This window comes from Lampetra fluviatilis, chromosome 20, assembly GCF_964198595.1.
Source record: "Lampetra fluviatilis chromosome 20, kcLamFluv1.1, whole genome shotgun sequence".
Classification (NCBI taxonomy): domain Eukaryota; kingdom Metazoa; phylum Chordata; class Hyperoartia; order Petromyzontiformes; family Petromyzontidae; genus Lampetra; species Lampetra fluviatilis.
In genome coordinates, this window is record NC_136294.1 from 13,767,823 (window position 1) to 13,783,709 (window position 15,887).

Sequence of the window (15,887 nt, forward strand, 5' to 3'; positions counted from 1 at the left end):
GGTGTAATGCGGGCGTAAACGGCCTCGCGGATATGACGTCACGGGGGGGAGGAGTTAGGTCACGTGAGAGAGAGGGGTGAGGTCTTAAGGGAGAGATACCGGAAGAGACGGAAGAGTGTTGGGGATAGAGACAGAGTGAGGCCACGCAGGGCGGAGGTTGGAGAGTGGCGAGATCGCCACACGCAGTAAGACTCGGCACCGTCGGCCAGCGGTGACCGAGCACGGAGGAACGGGGAGCAGCGGTGGAGTTGCAGTGAGAGCAGCCGGAGGACTGCACAGGGGACCTGCAGCGGAGCTGCAGGAGCGGAAAGGCTACGGGAGCGAAGGCAGCTGTCGAGCTGCCAAGCGGGGAGGCTCTGAGCGAGGGCCGTGTGGGACAAGTGTAAAGAACCCAAATAAAGGACAACGGAGACAGACCCAGTGAACGAGTCCTTTATTACACTAGTATCAGGTAAATCTCCAAACAAAGTAAAACAGAATCTCCAACACGATTTCGATTGAATTCAAAGTCAATTATGCCTAATATTGCTCCTAAATCCGAAAAAAGCGACGATCATGATATTTTATTCAACCAAAATCTAATTAATTATCTTCACGTATTACAAACATCAGAAACAGCATTATTGAACAGTCCTTCAAATACTTGGGTTTACTAATTGATTTAAAATGTTATTTCAAACCCCATGTTGATCACTTCTCAAAGAAAAGAAAAGAAAAATTGGGTTTTATAAAGAAGCAAACATTGTTTTTCCTTTCGATTATGCTTGAAGTTATTCTACAACTGTTTGACTACGGTGATGCTGCTTACAGATCACCTACTAATGAATCAATAAACAGACAACCTGCTTTATAATTATGCACTTTGCACTGGATGTACCATACAGGACCCACCTTTGTGACTTCTACTTAAAATACAATCTTACATCACTTGATGCAAGAAGAAATCTACATTGGGCCCTGTTCATCCATAAAATCATGATTGGAAAATATGCGCTATTACTTGTGTAGGGACATCGCGGATGTCACTGTGTGGTTCCGGCTCTCGCGAGGCACAGCGTGCGATGCATTGTCATCGCGGACACCCAGTAGGTGGGTGTTATACCAGCCCTAGAGGGAGCTTGGTGAGCGCTGGGATAGCACAGTTGCACCATGCGTGGCATGTAGTGCTGACTCCTACAGGAGGGAGTGTGGGAGTGTCAGCCATTGGATGAGGTTACTCTAGGCCATGGCACTCTGGTTGACCCTGGAAGGCACGTGACCAGTAAGATCTACACAAGGGCCCCAGGAGGGGGATTGGGGGTGGTCACGTGTCAGGGTATGATCCTATGGGAAGGGTCATGAGATGACCCGAGGTTTCTCAAAGGTGGTCGTGGCCAAGGGCGAGGCCAGCCACGACCCAGCAGCATATAAACCGGGTCCGCACAGGGATTCAGCGTTGCTGCCGTCACCTGAAAATCTACAATCTACGTCCAAGAAGAAGTCACCAAAACGTGGACGAGGACTCCAGCTAGGGTCCTGTCCGTTGTAGCTACTCCCAGTAACTAGCGTAATTAGCCTGGTGGTCCACCACCATAGGTTATCTGGTAAAGGGGCAGTAACCACTTTGTGTTATGTATTGGTATTAATAAATGTGTTGCCTCCAAGAAGTACGTCTGCGACTCAGTTGAATCCACTACTACTGGTGTTGGAAGTGGCCATACGCTAATTTTTCTTTACTTAGCAAGCTGTAGATTATGTCTACGCGCCGCAGACTACGTACCAGGATGTTGGACGATGAAGATGAAAACGAAGATCTCATCCCGCAAACAGACCCGACGGGGAAGTTGCTCCAGGCTGCACATGGTAGCATCGCGGAGCTCCTCCACGCCGCGGCGTCCATTCTGGTGGCATTCCTCATCATCCCGCCATGTGAGAGGGCCACGTTGATGCAAGCCTTCCACCAGATGGCGGCCATTTACGAGCCGGCATCCAACGTGCACCACAAGTTCGCTACGCGAAAAATAGGGGAAACCAAAACGTCCCTTGCCTAACGTAGCGCACTTTTGGTGCTGGCAAAGACTGCCTTTCCAAGGATGGACCACGACGGAGCCGACTCGTTGGTCCTTGAGAGACTGCTGGCTTTGGCGAAGGACCTCAACATCATCCTGCCAGCTGTAGACGACGATCTTTTGTCCATCAAAGTGGCGAGGTGCATTCAGGCTCACCAGCTCCTGCAATAGCACAATGGGTTAGTGGCGTGTTCCGCGTCCCACAAAGGGCCGGATACACTTGACAAAGTGGAGCCCGTCACAGCCTGCACATCGACCCAGAGTGGAGGCGGGCTAGGGGACGGCATGGTGCGGCGGGCGGACGACCAGCGATGGCGGAAGACATCTCCTCGTCCCGGGAGCAGTTCTGTCGTGTGCTACAGCTGCGGCCTGCCGGGACACATCTCGTCGGGCTCTCACCAACCACGACGGCATCTCCCCGGACCACGGCCATCATTCGCCTGACCGTCCTTCGCTCCACTGCACCCTAAGGTGAGTCGCAACACATTCCACACTTGGCCGATAAATCCACCTCACCCATCTCGTGCGTTCGGGGTTCGTTCCGGTCGCGTGTCGGGGAGGAAGGATCCTGATGTTGATCGGGCCGGTCGGACGCTCCGACAGGGTCAGTGGTCGGAGCTGGCCCATCGAGTGGTGGTCGCGACCAACAAAGCTAAATACAACATTTCTGACTCTGTGCGTTTCACCCTTCAGCAGCTTTCCGAAGAGCGGGAAGCCTCTAGGGTTAATTCTGATTTGCGCCAATTGGCCAATGAGCGGCTGAGGGGTTCCCGTGTTTCTACACATGAGTGGGCGCCTGGGGACAGAGCCGGTTGCACTGTCCACAGGTATCGGTAGGTACGTCGCACAAATTGTTCAAACCTTGGAGAGGGCCGTTTGATGTGATTCGGGTCGTTCGGCCACAGTGTGTCCAGATCCGCTTGGGGCAGCGGAGTTGGTTTGTGAATCCCTCGCACCTCAAGCCTTTTATTGCGCCGCGTGAGTTCGTTCCATCTCCACACCGCAGGGGCCGAGTGTCAGATGTGCCCGGCGAGCTTGGGTGTGTGCCCGCTGAGGGTGGTCCTCAGGGGAGTCGTGCGATCCTGTCCCCAGGTGCCGCGCATTTGACGTCCCCAGCACCACCACCTGCGCCATCTCCACAGGATTCGGGAGAGGAGAACCCGTCGACCTGGCCTACTGCTCTTCGTGAGGAGCCGGGCTCGACAGGACAATTGCATATTCCACCAGGGACCTCAAAAGAGAGCAAGTCCACCTCCCCTGGATGCCCGGCCACGAGAACTCATTCTAAATCTCTTCGGGTTTCGTGATCCCCACGCACACACACTCCCACTCCCTCAGTTGGTTATTGCACTCGTTAAGCCGTATCGGTTATTGGCTGAACCTAACCCTTATTGTGCTTGTGGGTGTTGTTACACGGTGAGGTGGGAGGTGTTGGCGATGAAGGGGATTCTGAGCGTTCGCGGTTCACTGCACTGTTTTTTTTCCCTCTCGTGTTGTTCTGTACTCACACCCTTTTTCCCTGTTGTAATGTACATTTGTAGGTAGTGTAAATATTGTATAGGTGGGTTTGGGTATTTAATTGATAAGTGTTATTGTTAATTGTTGAGGCACACATAGCGTTAATCACTTTCTTTTCTCACTTGTATCACCTTACTCACTTAGATCATTTTAAGGGGGAGTTAACAGCCGGGTCGGCTGAGTGCTACAGAGAGGGGGGGGGTGATGTAGTGACATCGCGGGGCACGGCATGCGATGTATTCACATCGCGTTCATCATGTATGTAGCAACATCGTGTATGTCACAGGTTACCCTTGGCCATGGCACTCTGGTTGAACCTGGAAGGCACGTGACCAATACGATCTACACAAGGGCCCCAGGAGGGGGCTTGGGGGTGGTCACGTGTCAGGGTAAGATCATATGGGAAGGGTCAAGAGATGACCCGAGGTTTCTCGAAGGTGGTCGTGGCCAAGGGCGGGGCCAGCCACGACCCAGCAGCATATAAATTGGGTCTGCACAGGGGACCGGGGTTCCGCATTGCTGCCATCATCTGAAGATCTACGATCTACGTTCTACGTCCAAGAAGTCACCAACACGTGGACGAGGACTCCAGCTAGGACCCTGTCCGTTGTAGCTACTCCCAGTAACTAGTGTAGTTAGCCTGGTGGTCCACCACCATAGGTTATCTGGTAAAGGGGCAGTAACCCCTTTGTGTTATGTGTTGGTATTAATAAATATGTGTTGCCTCCAAGAAGTACGTCTGCGACTCAATTGAATCCACTACACTTGTATGAATGTGTAGTGACTTCCGAGACATGACGTTTAGAGGGCTCCTTGTTAATTTCTCACACTTTACAGGCACAATCACTGAGCAACATATATATTGAGCTATGCATGGCTGACCCACTCGCACAACCACATCGCTGGCTTCTAACTATATAGCTGGCTGACTAATACGGCGACGACGGCTATGGGAGCCATGCAGCGGATCGGCCATGCGCTCGGGCGATTGAGAAGAGATGACAGTGAAGACAGCGACGGCAGCCAGGACCCGAACCCCCACAACAGCCCCGAACCTCTGATTACACCCCCCTTATATACTCCTCGGCGTAGCCAAGCCCTGCCTCCGGCCACGCCCCCTTCTAGAACCTTCGAGCAGGTTTCCGGAGCTTCCTGACTGATTCCCGCCTCTGACCTTAAGCGAAGTTACACCCACCCTTATGGTTGGCTATCATATACGCATCCATACCCGTAATTATCCCTCCTGGTCACTCCACATATATGTTGAACTTCTTTCACACCAAACATAGGCAACCATGCTAATTGGAGATGCGGGGAAGAACTTTCTAAGCACAAAAAATCAGTTCTAAAGAAATGAGTTTTCAATCTAGATGTATAACTCCTATGCCTCTCAAACCGTGCGATGTGGTAACTATCTTTGTTCGATGGCTAGCCAAAAGCTGCTGCGAGGATGACTGGAGTTTGAGTGATGTAACACAGGTATTGTGGTTCATTTGTAGCAAGCAATTTGTGTGGAATGAGTATGACCTTATAACGTATTAATTCGGCAACCGGAAGTTAACGCAACTCGGCGAGCACAGCACAGATGTAACGGTGTAAATAGTGCAGGAGACGGTTGACGGAGGCAACACGTATTTATTTATAACACACTACAGTAACAGTCAGCTATACAGCCTAGGAACACAGCCTACGGCTAGCGTGCCTGACACCGGCTATGCTCGCAGGTCCTCCGGCTATGTATTTCCTAGAGGAGGCTATCTGACCCGACCTAGCCAGGGTATGGGTCCCAACCACTGGCCCATCGGACCCAGCCCTGATAAGGACGTCGGGCCGGGGGTTCCCAGGGTCTCACCACTGAGCCACACAAAGTCCCGGCCCTGATAAGGGCGGCAGGGCTAGGGGTCCCAGGGTCCTACCTAGCTTGCCCTGTCTTTCTTCTTCACTGGCTCTTCTGCTCCAACGACTCCTCGAGCTCTCTCGCGCACCGCCCTATATACCCAACTTCCCCCTGAGGGGCGGGGCTGTATCCGGACGTCGATGTAGCCACCCCACGCACGGACCGTGATGTAGACACCGCAACGTAATGGCTTGCTACACCCCGGTACGTACCACCTCTACACAGACATGGTCGGATCTTGCAGTACCCGTCACGACACATGTCAGAGAATTTTGCACAAGCTGCAGCATGAGGCCTTGGTCAACGGATGGAGTCTGTCTCCCCATGGGAGATTCTGACCTCCAGCCCTCTCCCCTCTCCCCATCTCTCTTTTGCCATCTTCCACCGTCGTTGAACTTGGAATCTGGCTGAGTTGTGTTGTGATTCTCCTCCTCCTTCCCCGGTTCCTCTATCATTCTCCGCTCGCTTCTCCCCAGTAGCGCGCGTTGGGGGTGGGGGGTTATGGGGAGGACTGTTGTTGCAAGCAGAGTTCCCCCTCTCCCCTCCATCTCTCCTGCCGCTTTGCTCACCTCCATCCCTTCACCTGCCTTTCCCTTTGCGCATTAGTTATCATGTCCCAGTTCAGTGCAGTATGGAAATGTCTCATGGCCCTCGTCCATCTCCGGGAAGAATGCCTGGCACGGGTCCCCTCGCCCGACCCCCGTTATTAGCAACAGATCTCCCGGCAGTGATTAAACTGAATATCGTTTTTTTAAACGTGAACGGCCCGAATCACTTCGTAAAAAAAACGTGTCCTAAAATTTCTAAATGTGCGGATATAGCTTTCATACAGCAAATGGACCGAACTCAACTAAGAAGCCAGTAAACTAAGGAGAGGCTAGGTTGGTCATGTGCATCATGCCATATACACCTCGGGCAGTAGGGGGTAGCCATCTTAGTCAATAAAATATATCAATATCTCTCCTGAGTTGCTAGTTTTCGATCCTCAAGGCAAGTATCTCCTTCTATCTGGCAAGTTATGAGATAGGGAAATCACCTTACTAAATGTCTACAACCCACCTCGCCATTAATTCCAAAATGTTAACATCGATTCCTGTGTTGATTGAGAAGAGAATGGGCAAGATTGTTGTGGGAGGGGCTGGAATCTGGTACTGGACCCTACCCTCGACAAATCCCATGTTACTGCATCGGACCAAAATGCTGCAAAAATTCTCTTCACCGAAAAAATTTCCAACACAACTTAGTCGATCTCTGGAGAGCACTTAACCTGACAGAAAATGATGTTACCCATATCTCTAAAGCACACAGTAAACTGTGCAGAATTTACTACTCCCTGGTCTCTAAGCTGCTCTTACCACAACTCACGAAAGCCAAAATCCTGGACATGCAACTTTTGACCACGCCCCGATATTGATCCAACTAATTTTAAACCCAGACGAAGTAGTTTTTAATATCTTGTCCCAGGACAGGCAGCACTTGGATGAAGAAAACATGATGGAGGAGCTGAGGAAGGAGATAGGTGAGTTTATACAGATTCATTTGGCTCCGAACCCCCTTCTTCTACCCAGCTAATCTGGGATTCTCTTAAAACCTTCATAAGGGGCTCATTAATGGAAAAGGGTGCTCGCAGAGTTAAAAAGATGAATACAGACAATTGGAGCTGAAGGAGGGTGTCACTGCTTTGCATGCAAAGTTCCTGATGACGACCGCTTGTGTTGTGATCGAAACGTCGTAGTTTTTTGTTATTTTATTTGAACCTATCTACGTGACTTTATCGAAAGACCCAAAGAATATGAATAAGTTTAAATCCACGCAACAGTCAGGAATCATATGATAAATTAATGCAACAAAAATCTAACTAGAAAAGGTTGTCAACAACCAAGCTAGCTTGTTATATAGGAAAGCCTGGCTGCACTTCTGTAGTGGTGATACGTGCTGGCAGGGAGGATCGTGAGACAGTGCGTGGTGGGTGGCTACATTACGGTCCGCAGGCGGGTGCCCACATTGCGGTCCGCATAGGCCCCGCCCCCTGGAGCGGAGGGCTATGTAAGGCGATGCGCGGGGGCACTCGGGGAGTTGGTAACCGGCGAAGACAGAAGACGGAGGAAGAGATAGGCCCTGGGACCCCTAGCCCCGCTGCCCTTGTAAGGGCCGGGGCTCTGTGAGGCTCAGAGGCGAGGCCTTGGGATTCACGGCCTGACGCCCTTGTAAGGGCCGGGCTGTGTAACTCAGTGGTCGAGACCCGTGGCCTGGAAAGGCGGGTCTGATAGCTCCCCGTGGGGAGAGCGTAGCCGGAGAGCCTGAGTGCAAGGCAGAGTTAGGCACGCGTACCCTACGGGAGAGACTGAGTGCGTGGCCGAGCCGGCGCGCGTAGGGGTCTGATAGCTCCCCGTGGGGAGAGCGTAGCCAGAGGGCCTGAGTGCAAGGCAGAGTGAGGTACGCGTACCCTACGGGAGAGACGGAGTGCGTGGCCCAGCCAGGCACGCGTAACATAGGCGTTATCTCGGTTGTGCCTGTTACTGTGCAACCATTGTGAATAAACAAGTGCTGCCCCGTCAACTCGTCTCCCGCCATTATTGAAGATATTACAACTCGTGTCAGAAGTGAAACTGTCTTCAAGTTATGGATACCAGGAAGACTCATCGGACTCACGAGCGTGACCGGGAGGACGACCACGACGAATCGGGACAGCGAGCATCGGGAGGAGAGGAAGAGGAGATGCCGACGCCACAGAACCTTTCGGGGAAGCCCGACGCTCCGCTGGGGTCCGACACCGGACTCCAGGATGCGCACTCTCGACTGGCGGAGCTGCTACTCGCCGCGGCGTCCATTTTTGCGGAGATCACCGCGTCGGGAGGAGGAAGGACGACGACGGGCGTCGAAAAGAGTCGCGTGGGAGATTCTCGCCAAAATGCGCTTCGCCCCACTGACTTTTAAAATGGTGCCATTTTTACGGAGCGCCCGTCAATTGGCGGGAATCACGAGCAACATGTGACCGGGGACCTCCACTCTCCGCCGCTCACGTCATCGGCGCGCACCACGGCCCGCCATGAACCACCCATGGTAGGGGCCGCCATTTCCCATACCGACGGCGCAGCGCGGGAAAATCACCTGTCGGAAGACGACATGGTGTTTCAACAGCGACTTCCCGCGTTGACGGCCTTCAAAGCTGAGGGGGGTGACTGGGGCGCCTTCCAGCGGAGATTCCTCGCCCATCAAGAAATGTCGGGGTGGTCCGACGCTACGGCGCTACGGGCACTGCCTGCAATGCTGGACGACGACGCGCTCGCAGCCTTCAGGTCCGCCCCGAGATCGGGCCGCTCCACACTCAAGGCCGCGCTGGGCCTTATGGCCAAGGTGTATGGACCACCCTCGGCCTGCCGCCACCAATTCTACGGGCGACTAAAGGGGGACACGGAGACTACGCTCGCCTACCGCACAGCGCTGCTTGCTCTCGCGGACGCCGCCTTCCCTCGCATGGACGAGGAGGGGCAGGACGCCATGGTGATGGAAGAGCTGCTGGCAATAGCTCAGGACCTGGGGGTCCCCATCAACACGGCGGACGAGGTGGACATTTGTTCGTTGCGGGTTGCAACGAGCATCCAGGCACATGAGGTCCTGAAACGGAAGCAGGCGGTCGTCTGCGCTTCTGCCGCGGTCTCAACTCCTGCCCCGGTGGACACCGACCCCCAAGTCATCCGGCCTCGGGAGGAGGCATTCGCTATAGCGCGACCGGGGGATTGGAGGTCGGGAGGTCGTTTGCCTCTGTGATCGACCCGCAAGCTGGAGCAACCGAAACCTGCGACGTCCCTCGTCACGTGCTACAACTGCGGCCTTCGCGGCCACGTGGCGTCCGGGTGCCGCGCTCCGCGTCAGCGCGCCACGGGACCTCGGCTGGACGACGACCAAGGCCTAAAGTCGTCCCAACTACCCCCGGCAAGTCGCGGCACTACACATGCTCGGTCCACATACACGTCACACATGGGCCGCCGCTTCGCGGCGGAGGAGGTGCGCATGAAGGCCCGGTATTCAATTCGGCAAGGGGGGTTCGTACGGGGGCCGGGAGCGATCAAATGGTCCAAGTTGGGCCACAGGATGGTGGCTGCGTCGGCCGGGTCGTCTGTGGTTACGGGATTTATAGACGGTATTGCAGTCAGGGTGCTGGTGGACACGGGTGCGTCGGCGACTATCATTTCTGATCTTATTTACAACATTTTCCCCGTCCAATGTCGGCCCCTGCTCCCGGTAGACGTGCCATGTTGGGGGCTCGTTGGGCATTGTCGGCCAGATTCGGGCGAGCATTTGTATAGGGGATATTAAATTGGCGGGACCTGTTTTGGTCTCTTCTTCCCTGGCGGTTCCATGTCTGTTGGGCACAGACTTTTTGGCTAAAATGCCGATTAAAATTCTCGTTGATCAGGGTTGTATCGAGCTGCCATCGGGTCGCCGTATTTCTTTTTTGTCTAACCCTACAAAACTGCGCACAGCTTGTGCGACGGTCCAAGCGCTGGCGACCCATACGGTGCACGTACCCCCGGGTTCGCAGATGTTGGTACCCCTCTGGTTGCTGAAGCCATTGGGTGGGGAGACTGCGGGGCAGGGCGTGCTGTTGGGTCTGTCGAACAGAGCTGTTGGGGGTCTGGACTTGGCGGTGGCTCAGACGTTGGTACGGGCTGACAGGGACCCGTTCGTCATGGTTTTGAACGCGGGGTCGCGGCCGGCCGTGATTCCACAGGGCACTGTGCTTGCTCACGCGGCACCGGTCCCTGTGGAAGAGCGGCTCATTGCGCACGTTGATCCCGTTCCGGCGAAGAAATTTCAATCGGGGGAGGACCAACAGTGGTTGGACTCGCTATGTGCGGGCTCCAGTAACTTGTCAGGTGTGCAATTGGGGGCGCTGCGTGCCCTGCTGATTGAATTCTCGGACGTGTTCAGCAAGCACAAATATGATATTGGGTGCACGGACCTGTTATGCCACCACATTGAAACGGGTGACGCGGCCCCGGTTCGGCAGAATCCCTTTCGGTTAAGCCCAACCGAGAAGGAACACGTTCAATCGGCCGTCAATGACATGCTGACCGCCGACATCATTTCGCCCTCATCCAGTCCATGGGGAGCACCCATCGTGCTTGTTAAAAAACAAGACGGGTCCTTGCGATTTTGTGTAGATTTCCGCCGCCTCAATAAGATCTCCGTGGCTGACGCGTATCCGCTCCCCAGAATGGATGAATCTCTGGATGCATTAGCGGGGGCGCGTTATTTTTCTACGCTAGACCTACTGTCGGGATTCTGGCAATTACCGCTCGATGAGGAGTCGAAACCTAAGACCGCATTTTGGACCCCAGTAGGCCTGTTTCAGTTTAATCGCTTGCCCATGGGACTCCATTCTGCTCCCGCGACGTTTCAGCGCCTTATGGAATTGGTTCTGTCGGGTCTCCAATGGGATACCTGCTTAATTTACCTTGACGACGTCATGGTTTTCAGTAGAACTTTCGAGGAACACCTCCAACGCTTAAGGGGAGTGTTCCTGAGGATGCGATCGGCTAAGTTAAAGTTTAAACCGGCTAAATGCCACCTACTTCGGGAATCCGTACGGTACTTGGGGCACATTGTCGGCCATTCGGGGATCTCCACCGATCCCGCAAAGACAAACTGCGTCAGTTCATGGCCGACGCCCACGTCGGTTACTGAGGTCCGCAGTTTCATTGGGTTTGCTTCCTACTACCGTCGGTTCATTGAGCACTTTGCCACCATAGCCAAACCCCTGCATGCTCTGACAGCTAAAGGGGTCAGGTTTCGCTGGGGGCCAGAGGAGGAGGCCGCGTTCTGCTCCCTTCGGGACGCCTTGGTGAGTGCCCCGCCCTTGTGTTACCCTAATTTTACGAAACCCTTCCTGCTGGATACGGATGCCAGTAACACAGGCATTGGGGGGGTGCTCTCACAGGTGGTCGGGGGAGTCGAACGGGTGGTCGCCTACGGTAGCAGGGTTTTGTCACCAGTGGAACAGCGCTACTGTGTGACCCGTCGCGAGTTGCTGGCTATCGTTTTTTTGTACAGCAATTCAGACCGTATCTCTACGGCCGTCATTTTACGGTCCGTACGGACCACGCGGCGCTTCAATACGCAATGCGGGTCGCCCAACCCTTGGGCCAATTATCACGGTGGTTGGAGGTCCTCCAGGACTACCAATTTACGACCACTTACCGTAAGGGGTTGCGCCACACCAACGCGGATGCCCTGTCGCGGTTGTCGCCTCGTTCCGAATGTGCGTGTTTTCTGGGGTCGGCGCGCTTTAAGCCGCATGTCGCTGTCCCCGGAGGTGAGTTGGTCGCGGCCGCAAATGCACCACGGGTCGACGTTCCCGCTACTCCTGCGGGCGGGGACTCGCTACTTTCGTTGTCTCTCGTTGAGTGGGGCCGACTCCAGATGTCTGACAGCTCCCTACTTGCGTTGCGTCGTAGGGCAGGGGGTCCCGAGGAAGGTCAGATGGGAGCCGGCTCCTGGGTGCTCAAACAGGGCCTGCTCATGAGATGAGACAGTATGTCCTGGTGACATGCGCTTGTCGTGCCTTCCGCTATGCGGGGCAGAGTTGTTCTGGCCGCACACGAACGCCTCTTGCATCTGGGAGTTAACAAAACGCTCGCTCTGCTCCAGCGGGACTATTATTGGCCGGGGATGGGGAGCGATGTGGTCAACATACTAAAGGGGTGTGTAGGGTGCGCTCAACGGAAACCACCGCCCATTGCGGCTAATCCACCGCTACAGTCCATTCAGGTCTTGCGCACGAACGAGCTCGTTGCGCTGGATATCTTGGGGCCTTTTCCGGTGACGCCTAGGGGTAACAAGTACCTGCTGGTTGGTGTGGAATACTTCACTCGATGGCCCATGGCATGGCCGCTTGCCAACCAGTCGGCAGCGGCCGTGGCGGACGCCTTTGTCCAGGGCTATGTCTTGGACAAGGGTGCTCCCGAACGCTTGCTGACCGACCAGGGAAAGAATTTTTCGAGCATTTTACTGCATGAGGTGTGCGACCTTTTGGGTACAAAAAAGTGCGTACCTCCCCGTACCACCCACAGACTGATGGGATGGTGGAGCGACTCCACAGAATGATTACTTCCATGTTGTGCCAACAGGTATGCGAGGCACAGGTTGACTGGGACTTGCAGGTCCCTGGTGTCCTCGCCGCGTACAGGATGGCCCCCCATGCGGCTACGGGGTTTTCCCCATTTTATCTGATGTACGGTCGGGAGGCCGATCCGCCCATGGAGGCCCAGCTGGGGATTCCAGAGCCGCGGCCTAGATCTAAGTTGGCCGACCAAATTAAATTTAACATAGCGAAACTGGCCGAGGCACGGGAGGCTGCAAGGCTGAATTCGAGGTCTCGCCAAATCGCTAACGAGCGGTTGCGTACACCAAAGGTGTACGTGCACGAATGGAAACCGGGCGATAGGGCCTGGCTGCACTGCCCGCATGCGCCATTGGCTACATCCCCTAAACTACTGAGGCCATGGCGGGGACCAGTGGAAGTCGTGCGGGTTGCACGACCCCAGTGTGTTCAGATAAAAGGGGGAAAGCGCCTTTGGTACGTTCACCCCTCCCGGCTGAAACCATTCTCGACACCATATGGCCTTCCTTTATGTCGTGATGACCGAGCATGTGATGTGGCCGTCGACTCGGGGAGGGAAATGTCTCCGCCTGATCCTCACATGTCTCCGCCTGATCCGCTCCCAGGTGTCTCGGAACTGACGGCTGCCGACCGTCGGCGACCGGATCCCCAAGGCACGTGCGGTTCTTCCAAGCCTGCTCCGTGCCTTCCTGGGCTGCCGGAGCCACCAGACGGTCAACCACGTCCCGTCCCGTACGATGGACCGGCCAGGCGGACTCGCGCTAGGTCGTGCCACTTTTCCTGACTGTAAAAGGGGGGGGTGCGGGACGGTTCCGCCGGATCGTCTCGTCACAGCGTTCCCCGTCGGTCCGACCGCTCTAATGTTCCGTTCAAGGGGCGAGCGGGGTGGGGGGGGGGGGGACCAGGGGGTCGAGGGGACGCTGGACACGTCATTCTTGTAAATACTTTATTCGGTTTACTCGTCGGTGTGTACATATGTTCGTTATTATTACTGTTTAATGTTCGGGGTTATTGCGGTTGTGTTGCGTTGTGTTGTGTTGATGTTACGGGGCGCACATGCGGAGTGGGGTTTTTTTTTGCCGCCGGGCGGGCTGCGAGCTATGTGGGAGGGGGTGATGTAGTGGTGATACGTGCTGGCAGGGAGGATCGTGAGACAGCACGTGGTGGGTGGCTACATCACGGTCCGCAGGCGGGTGCCTACATCGCGGTCCGCATAGGCCCCGCCGCCTGGAGCGGAGGGCTATGTAAGGCGATGCGCGGGGGCACTCGGGGAGTTGGTAACCGGCGAAGACAGAAGACGGAGGAAGAGATAGGCCCTGGGACCCCTAGCCCCGCTGCCCTTGTAAGGGCCGGGGCTCTGTGAGGCTCAGAGGCGAGGCCTTGGGATTCACGGCCTGACGCCCTTGTAAGGGCCGGGCTGTGTAACTCAGTGGTCGAGACCCGTGGCCTGGAAAGGCGGGTCTGATAGCTCCCCGTGGGGAGAGCGTAGCCGGAGAGCCTGAGTGCAAGGCAGAGTTAGGCACGCGTACCCTACGGGAGAGACTGAGTGCGTGGCCGAGCCGGCGCGCGTAGGGGTCTGATAGCTCCCCGTGGGGAGAGCGTAGCCAGAGGGCCTGAGTGCAAGGCAGAGTGAGGTACGCGTACCGTACGGGAGAGACGGAGTGCGTGGCCCAGCCAGGCACGCGTAACATAGGCGTTATCTCGGTTGTGCCTGTTACTGTGCAACCATTGTGAATAAACAAGTGCTGCCCCGTCAACTCGTCTCCCGCCATTATTGAAGATATTACACTTCCATGACCCCTCCCCTGGCAGTGGCCAGACTGTTAGCCAGAATGGTCAAGTCCCAGCGACACCGCTCGTTTATTGCTTACATCTGGCGCGGGAAGGACCCTCGTCAAACTTAAAACCAAAGATATTAACACTCACTTTAGGGAATTCTGAGTCTCTGTACACTTCTGAATCCCAACCGGTGAGGAGATATACACCTTCTTAGCAAAGATTACACTTCCTAATCTGAATCCCCACCAGAGTGGAGAGCTGGTCAGGCCTATTCCTCTCCAAATTTTATGGAAGACATGGTCTTGTCATCTGTAGGGAAAGCGGCTGGTCCAGATGGTATCCCAGCGGAGCTTTACAAGAAAGTTGGAGCCCCCCTTTACTTCCCAACTAATGGTTAACCTCAATGCGACCTTACATTCCTGCTCTCCATGATTGAAGCCAGGATCTCGGTTTTACATAAACCGGGTACCCCAGTGGAAATTTTAGGTAATTATAAATCTATCTCCCTCTTGGATGCAGACTATAAACTCTTTGCACAGATCCTTGCAAACAGACAGGATGAGATTATTCCGACGATCATTGGAGAAGCACAGACTTGTTAAGAATAGGGACTCGGCAGATAATGTGAGGACTCTGGTTAATACAGTGGATATACTATGAGACCTCCTTTTCCAGTGGCAAAATATAGTAATAGGTTTTTACCCTTTCAACTGGTACAGAAACTGACACCTTTATACAAGGCATCATGTTTGCAATAACCACAACACAAGCAGTCAAAATGCAAACAAAAAAAACAACTCTGATGATGATAATGATATGCACTGTCCTGATGCCTTGTATAAAAGTGTCAGTTTTTGTACAAGTTGAAAGAGTAAAAACCTATTACTACAGTGGAGATAGCCACGAAGGACAGCTTGGTCACCTATGCCCTTATTCTGGATGGGGAAAGGCATTTAACAGGGTGGAGTGGGCCTTCCTATTCCGGGTGATGGATAAATTTGGCATTCCTCCCCCATTTATTGACAAATGAACCTTATGGCGGGACCCGGAGTCCCACATGCCCCTGGCTCTCGCATAAACATTATATCATAATGTTAACAAAAACTTTGCTCTTTTTCACCAATGGGTTTGAAGGATGGTGGCAAGTGTTGTCTTGTTAAACTATGCCTTTAAAACTGAAAACTACTTACCTGCAGTACATGTATTTAAATCCACTATCGAAAAAAGTATTCACACCCCTCTGTTAATCATCGTGTTCCTCAGTGTGTATTTGTGATTACACTTTGTAAACAGTACACGAAATAGTACGCATTTTCAATGTGCTGTTCATATTGTAACAAGCGTTTATACCAATGTTACTCTACAGAGTAGTGGGTCGCCGCTCCTCTTATCCGCATTGATACGAGCTATGGCTTAACCGCAACAAAAACCTATCTGCACAGATGCATACGGACAAGAGAAGTATTATCAAACAGGATGAATTAACGGTGCAACGCATCTCATCTGTTAAATATCTGCA